A 9,426-nucleotide genomic window follows, 5' to 3' on the forward strand; every position below is an offset into this window, starting at 1 on the left:
ATGTTGTTTATGATGTTCTTATGTTGGTAAATACTTCTTATCATATACGAGGGCTGTTCGGAAATTATTGAGACATTTCCCTTTACTTCATAAAGAACAGAGATAATTTCATGAAAATTCGTCAACATTTTATATAGAACAAATGATACAATTGTGCAAAATTTCTAATTTATAGGATAAATAGATAAATTCCTGTGAAATTATATACATGCATAGGTCTATCAACCTGGAGCAGCATCGCTGCGTCATTTTAACGTCACGTCAGCCGGAGATGTTTTCGCATGTGAATCGATCGGGAAGCGTTTACTCCTCTTTCTCTGATATTATATATAACATTCCAAAAATCAAACTCTCTCTTTTCTTTAAACTACACTAAGATTATCTATTTCAATTGAAACCGGCATCAAATTGTACCTTTTACTGGTTTTACAGACGTTAAATAAGTCAGTCTTGATAAATTCTGAAATCGCCATTTTGAAGAGCGACTCAAATCACTGATGCTCATAACTAGTTCAAAATAATTGTTTTCCCGAATATTTTCATGTAGAATTATTAAACTACACTTAGATTATCTATTTCAAGTGAAACCGGCATCAAATTGTACTTTTTACTAGTTTTACAGGCGATAAATATGTTAGTTCTGATAAATTCTGAAATCGCCATTTTGAAGAGCGACTCAAATCACTGATTCTCATAACTAATTCAAAATAATTATTTTCCCGAATATTTTCATGTAGAATTATTTAACTACACTTAGATTATCTATTTCAATTGAAACCGGCATCAAATTGTACCTTTTACTGGTTTTACAGACGTTAAATAAGTCAGTCTTTATAAATTCTGAAATCGCCATTTTGAAGAGCGACTCAAATCACTGGTGCTCATAACTAATTCAAAATAATTATTTTCCATAATATTTTCATGTAGAATAATTAAACTACACTTAGATTATCTATTTTCAAATGAAACCGGCATCAAATTTCACTTTTTACTGGTTTTACAGACGTTAAATAAGTCAGTCTTGATAAATTCTGAAATCGCCATTTTGAAGAGCGACTCAAATCACTGATGCTCATAACTAATTCAAAATAATTATTTTCCCTAATATCTCTATCTAGAATTATTAAACTACACTTCGATTTTCTTTTTGAAGCTAAACCTACATCCATTTTAATTTCCTTAAGTTGGTACAGACCGTGAACTATAGCTTCTGATGGATTTCTGACGAGCGACAGAAATCACCGATGCTCATAATTTATTCATAATAATTATTATTCCAATTTTTTCTCTAGAATTATTAAACTAACCTTTTATCATCTACTCTTTGTCATAACTGCATCCAATTTTTTAAGTTGTTAGAGATGGAAATATAATTCTGGTAGGTTATGAAACCCCTTTTTGAGGAGCGACCGAATAACTTAAATAAATTTAAAATAGCGTTTTCCGATTTTTTCCCTAGAAATATTGAACTACACTCAGATAATCTACTTTAAATCAGAACTGCATCCCGTTTTACTATTTAATGTTGTAACAGAAGGCATACTAGTCGGTTCGTCTAAAACAATTGAAAATGAAACCGTAATTTTGAAGAGCGACTGGAATCACCGACGCTCTTGATTTGTTCAAGATAATATTTCTTCAATTCTTCATATTCAGATTTATTAAACTCAAAATTTATATCAGCTACATAAAATTAAAACCACATCCATTTTTTTTCACTTTTTCTTATCAGTTCGCCGGACAAGTGGCCAACCACCCTAAACGTATTTAAAATTATTATGTCGTCATTATTTATTTGTTCAGAATTATTTTCCCGTTATTTAATTTATCTGTTAAATAAAAAATAGGTCGAAATGAGATAAGAATTAACACTTTATATTCTGGTGATATACAGGTATTTATGGTTCATTGAAGACAAGAAACAAGTGTACATAATGAAGTGGTTATAAAAACACACTTCACACCTTTGGTAAAAATTGACCACGGGGAGCTGTGTTTGTGAGTTATTAACATACAGGTAATTGTTGACACCTGTCTAAGATAACACCCTGGGCATGATTCACACCTGTTGAAACAAATGACTGAGAGATTGTTAACCGTAGCATGTTTTTCCCCCTTCTTTTCTTTTTAAATATATATTCAATTTACAAAAATTTCTAATTAAATTTGAAGTCGTTTATTTCCTTTTGGAAAATAGATAGATTTTAGAAATCTAAAACATAATTTAATAATCCTATACGAAGAAAATTCAATATTAAGTTTTAAATAAAATATATAATTGTTTTGCATACTTTTAGGATTAAAATAAATAAATAAAACACTGAAAGCTAAGACTTCGGATACTATTACCTTGGATTTAAAACCAGTAGAGCACCGCTTTGATTTGAAGCGACTAAAATCCCCAGGCATGCGCAGAGGCCAGTGATTTGAGTCGCTCTTTTCCCAAAATATTCTATTAAGAGCGACCCTGAGCACTAGCGACAGAAATCACGGTTACAGCGGCATGCTGAATCTATTCCAGAGGCAGAGATCTACCGTATATATGTCATATGATCATCAAACATTACACTTCCTGCCATGTGGTGTCTAGCCTCGCTTTCGTATTAAGGGAGGAATAATTATTTCATTTTAAGATTAACTTGAAAAGAGATATCTCTTTCATTAAGAGAAATATCTCTGTAACTTAGAAAGATATCTCTTTTTGAAAATCTAAAGAGATATCTCTCTAACTTAGAAAGATATCTCTTTTAACGTTGTTAAAGAGATATCTCTCTCGCTTTAAGAGATATCTCTCTCGCTTTAAGAGATATCTCTCTCGCTTTAAGAGATATCTCTCTAGCTTAAAAAGATATCTCTCTAAGTAAAAGAGATATCTCTCTTGCAAAAAGAGATATCTCTTTTGTTTATAGAGATATCTCTCTAGGTTATAAAGATATCTCTCTTAGTCAAAGAGATATCTCTCTTGGTCAAAGAGATATCTCTTTTAGTTAAAGAGATATCTCTATAAGCTAAAGAGATATCTCTCTAAGCTAAAGAGATATCTCTCTTATTGAAAGAAAAAATTATTTTACGAATAAATAGTAAAAGGGCTTGTCATAGGTGAGTGTCCCTCATGCACTTCATATTCTAAACATCGATTTTTAAATGCCACCCTCTTATATTTTCCCATAAGCCTAATGTTAACGGATCTGAGGGTACATTTAAGTATGTATCAGCTACGGTGTGAATTCATCTCATATTAACTTTTGAAATGTAAATAACAAAAGTTAATATATTTATCTTGAATTCTAAACTAGTTTTGAAAAAATAAATTGAAATTTATTTTTATGAAAAAAAGTGGGCCGCTGAGCAGCCTTATCGAAACTCCCCCTTTCATATTTTACTTTAGAAATTCCAAGCCCAAGCATTTTACCGATATACCGGTACTGGAAAAACGTATCGCAATACGATATTTTTTTGTCAACGAATCGCAATATACCGGAATATCGATATTTTTGCGCAGCCCTAGAAGTTAGGCCCTGTTCTTCTTGAAGATTTTTTTTAAATATAGGGTGAGTTCACCATGCATCGGGTACCCTCTAACTTGAATGAATTCCAGCGATATCGCTTCCGATCGAATATTAAATAGCAAAATGAAGAACAGGCACTTGAAGTTTCGTATTCTTCTTATTAAAAAATATAACCTCATACCATATTTTTAACCAAAAGGTTAAAGTTTTTGTGACAGAAAGACTGACAGACGGACAGACAGAGGAATGGTATTTAATGTCCCCTCTCTTGAAAGCAATGGTTTTTTATTGAAAAACTTTAACCTAAATTCTCCATATCTATTCAACGGTTGCTGCTATGTTTTTCATATTTCACAGTATATTTCTTGAGACGAGACATTACTTTGGGTACCAACATATTTAATTTGCATTTGAGAAAGTTTAACCTTTGCTATAGGTTGCCGTGCGGGGGCATCAGTGTTTCACAAACACATCTTGTTATTTTTCTTTTCAATTTAATTGGTTTTTAAGATGAAGATTTTAAAGGATTTCCCCCTATTTTTATGCCCCCGTAATCGAAGATTCGGGGGTATATAGTTTTTGCCCTGTCCGTCTGTCTGTCTGTCTGTTTGTCTTTTGTCCGCAAAAACTTAAACATCGCCCATAACTTTTGATTGGTTGGAGCTATGACTTTCATATTTCACATGTGTATTTCTTGTGACAAGACTTTTCTTTTGGTACCATTATATTTGACCTTGGCCTTAGAGTTTGACCCAGTTTTGCCAAACTTAAACCAACTTTAACCTTGGCCAGAACTTTTGAACAATTAGTCCTAGGGCTTTCATACTTCACACGTGTAATCCTTGTGACAAGACCTTCCTTTGAATACCAACAAATTTGAACTTTTGACCTTGACCTTGGAGTTTGACCTACTTTTGAAAAACTATAACCTTGGCTATAACTTTTGAACGGTTTAAGCTAGGGCTTTCATACTTCACATGTTTATTTTCATGTGACAAGACTTTTCTTTGGATATCAACAACTTTGACCTTGACCTAGGAGTTTGACCTACTATTAAAAATCTTTAACCTTGGCTATAACTTTTGAACAATTGGTGCTAGGGCTTTTATACTTCACATGTGTAACCTTCCTTTTGATACCAACCAATATAACCAATTGACCTTGACCTTGGAGTTTGACTTTCTCTTGAAAAACTTTAACCTTGGTTATACATTTTGAACAGTTGGTGCTAGGGCTTTTATGTTTCACATGTGTTTTTCTTGTGAGAAGGCCTTTCTTTGCGCACCATAAATTTTGACCATTTGACCTTGGCCTAAATATTTGACTTACTTTTGGAAAACTTGAATCTTTTCCATATCTATTCAATGGTTGCTGCCAGGGCTTTCATATTTCACAGGTATATTCCTCGAGACAAGACCTTACTTCTGGTACATTGTACCAACATATTTGATTTGCATTTGAGAGAGTTTAATCTTCACTATAAGTTGCCATACGGGGCATCAGTGTTTCACAAACACATCTTGTTTTTTTTAATATGATATATTCAGTTGTAAAACTTTGAATTTAAAACAACACTATTTCCGGAAGCTTTCCATTAAGTTTCATATTTTCTGACACGGTATTCTTGAGTAGAAGATTTTTTATGACCCAACCTATTTTTGCTTTTTTTTCTGATTATCTCCACTTGGAAGGATGCTCGGTCCTTCATTTGAACAATTTTGAATCCCCTTTTTCTAATGTTGCTTTGTGGTAAGTTTGGTTGAAATTGACCGAATGGTTCTAGAAGAAGTGCATAGAAAATGTGAAAAGTTTACAGACGGACGGATAGACGGACGCACGCCAGGCAACGGGTGTTCAGAAAAACTCACTCAAATGGGCCAAAAAGCTATGGCAAGAATAATGAAGAAGTACTTTTTCGCGTGGTATTAATTTAAGCTAAGTACGCGGTCACTTTTCCATGGAAATTTGTCCTAGCATACTTAAAATAAATATAAGGCATATAGAAGCAATCGAAAAGAATGTGTGATTCCGCGGAATTATGGCCCCTATGCCATTTCCCTTTAAAAAAAGATACATGTACAAGAATTTTCTGGCTCAAACTGCTCAAAATATCTCTTACGATCGAATGTGATATACACACAAGTGTCTACACATGTTGCATGGATTTTTTTTTTTAGATTTAACAGTTCTAAAGGACTCAAAATCTTTAAACCTTTAATTACTTCAAATATTTTGAACACACCATGTTTCAATTATAATGATATTATATATGCAAATAAACACAAATATATATACATACAATGTATATGTGAATGAAAATCATTTTATTTCGTACAAAATTTAAATAATCTTACTCCAGAACCAAGGATCCATCTAAGATAAATCTTCCATCTAGAAGAATTTCTGCAATTAGAAATTAGATCCTCAAATATATATTCCCTGCCATAAATATAAATTATCATTTCAGGAGTTACTGTTCCTAGCAAGTGCAAATCTGTTTTCTCCTAATGAATGTAAAATATCACTATACGACTGTTTTATTACCCCGAGTGTTCTAAATCCTCCTTTTTAAATATATCTTGATAAACTTAACACCTCTTTCACCGCCTTGCAATCTTTCAGGCGTTTCTCATTTGTAATTTTCTTTTTAACCCATTCTAAGAGAAATGTTTTCAAGTTTACGGAGCGATTTATTTTTGAAACCTGATAGCCGATTTCATCCCATAAAAGTATTACATATTTGCACTTAAATATTTTTCTGTTGTAAATTTAGATACAACGTGGCTTAATTTTCTGTATATTAATGTCCTTCAGTGGTTTTCCAAAAACATAATTCTCACTCTTTATCACACTGGAAGGAAGTGACGTCAAAGTCTGTCATGCATGGTCATATCGTATACTTAGGGTTATTCGGGAATACATTTTTAATCGTGTCTGGGAGATACTGATTCAAATGAATTCAATCTTACAAGTGCGTGACTTACTCTAGTGGTATCGTGAGCACTAAGGTCACAAAATGATACCCCTTCTCCCATATGAGTATAATGACAGTGTCCATGCTTTGCGATGGCAAACCTCAAATATCTGTCCGATCAGAATATAAAATAAAAGATACTGAATGGAACTATCTAATAAAGATTCTTTGAAAGTCTGATTAAATTTTATTCATTGGTATAGGAGGAGTTGCAGATAAGAGATAATTACCCCAATATTATAGAAAGTATATAGCAGTGTCCAGATTTTGCTATGGGAAACCCCAAATATCTGTCCGATCAAAACGAAAAATCGGAAGTGCATAATATCAGCATGCAGTAAAGATTCTGTGAAAATTTCATGAAATTTATTTAGTGGTATAGTGAAAGTTGCGGATTAAAGATGCCTGGGTGCCTCCATGTTATAGAAAGAATGACAATGTCCATGTTTTGTAATGGCAAACCTAAAATACCTGTCCGTTCAAAACGAAAAATACGAGATGCGCAATGGCATTATGTAATAAAGATTCTGTAAAAGTATCACTAATTAAAATCTTATTCAGTGCGGATTAGAGATGGGTACCCCTTCCGGGCATCCCCCATATTATAGAAAGAATGGCAGTGTCCATGTATTGCTATGGAAAATCCCAAAATTCTGAAATTTCGAAAAATAAAATAGGAGGTTTGTGCACAATGGCACTATGTAATAAGGATTCTGTGAAAGTCTGATTAAATTTTATTCATTGGTGTAGGAGGAATTGCGGATAAGAGTTGAGTACCCCCCTCCCCAAACCCCCATCAATGTTATAGAAAGAATGACAGAGTCCATGTTTTGCGATGGGAAACCCCAAATATCTGTCTGATCGAAGAATAATACAGTAGGTGCACAATGGCACTATGTAATAAAGATTCTGTGAAAGTCTTATTAAAATTTTATTCAGTGGTATAGGAGGAGTTGCGGATAAGAGATGGATACCCTAAGTGTTACCGACGTACGGAAGGACGGACACCCCATCACTATACACTCCTACTTTTCAAGCGGGGTGTTGTGGGGGTGTATGTACCTTGAAGACTCAATGTCATATCTCAAAGTTCAATGTCACTGGGCATAAAGATGTCAAAATTATGATACATGTTCAACTCTCCATAGATCTGTATGTCGTTCACCTTTGATATCATTATGTTTATTCAACTGTTATTGTGAAGAGAAAGACTTAATTTCGTTTTCATAAACTAAAAAAAGATTTATTATACTGCATATCCAGAATTCTACGAAAGCCGGATGTGATTATTTTTTACAAGGTAGAAGAAATATTTAATTCGTTATAACGAGTTAACTAACTTGTTATAACGAATTATTTTTCTCGTTATAATGAGTTAGAATCTCGTTATAACTAGTTAGTTATTTCGTTAGTTATCTCGTCTTAGCGAGTTTGTATCTCGTTATAACGAGTTGGTGATTTTGAATTACTGATTATAATATCAGTCGAATTTAACTTAAAGTCAATTGATAAATGGTTGAAAATATATTTTGCGCCAGGATTAATTTATGATAAAGTCTCAATGTCTTGCTATCAATTATCAATTGATAAGTAAAGCAAATCTTAAGCAAACACATTAACACATTAGTTGCATGAAATACTTAGTAAATCGTTCCTTAAAATTGTTGAAGATTTGATAAAAATGAGAAAATTAAAAAAAAAAAAAATTTGATCTTTGTGTTAAAGTATGCAAATAAAATTATAAATAGAACAGTAACATAGAATATATAAAGTTTAACTTTCTCTGGTCTTCAAAAACCAGGTAGCATTTCTGATAACACGAGGATTTAAATAATCGACCCCCCCAAAATATTCATGTATAAATATATTGTTGTTTCAAACAATTTAATAAATTTCATGTTATTTTGACATCTTTTATTCTTAACACTAATTTAAAAAAAAAATGAATCAATCTAACTATTTTATAGCCATGGTTAAAACCATTAAAGGATAATTTCACTGCGTAGAACGATAAAATTGTTTTAAATTGTTGGAAGGGGATAATAACCGTTTACCACAATTTTTCAAAACATTCAATTAAGTGTATGGCAACATAATAGAAATTCCATGTTACTATTTTTATTTAGCTCAATAAAAGATGCTTTTCAGGTTTCATTCAATCACGTTTTTCAAAGAGCATAGAATTATAAAATTTTCATTGTATATTACAAGATTCTGAATTATACCCATTATAAAAGAAAGAAAAGACTTCATTTAGATTACAAAGGAATGCTAATAATACAGACATTCTTTGTTTCAGTTAAGACTTGCAAGACGAACTAGATTTATGAAAGCATTATTAACTGCGATAAAATAGAGATTTTTTAACCCTTCGATTCCTTTCAGGTTATTCCAGGATATTCCAAAATTTCATTGTGACCATGGCGATATATTCATGCGCAAAGGAGGGATACCATATTTTATAAAATAACACATTTACAGCATCTGTTCAAAAAAAAAATAATGCCACCACGAGGAAATGGCCAGGCTATCATGCTTGTGCAAGACATGAAAGTATGCCTTCGTGACAAAACTTTGAAGCTTTTACGATTGTCCATAGCATGAAGGGATACCACCTTTATTACCCTTATTACCCCCCCCCCCCCCAAAGGAGACCCATTTTTCGAAATTTTAAGGAATAGAACCCTCTCCGTGGGTCTTAAAGTATAATTGTGAATGAATTTCTTACTCTTCGTACTCAGTTTCATTCTTCAATTAAACAAACTCTTGTCTCTCACAAGTTAAAGAATTCTTGTCAAATAAACAATTAGCAATTAGGCTAGTAACAAGACAATCAGTCTTCAAATAACTTTTTATAAGTAGAGGTTCTGTAAGCACTGAGCTCACAAAATGATACCCCCGCTCCCATATGTGTATAATGGTAAAGTCCATTTTTTGCTATGG

This window comes from Saccostrea echinata, unplaced genomic scaffold, assembly GCF_033153115.1.
Source record: "Saccostrea echinata isolate AGI-Se365-2 ecotype Australia unplaced genomic scaffold, CSIRO_AGI_Sech_v1 ptg000022l, whole genome shotgun sequence".
NCBI classification, from domain to species: domain Eukaryota; kingdom Metazoa; phylum Mollusca; class Bivalvia; order Ostreida; family Ostreidae; genus Saccostrea; species Saccostrea echinata.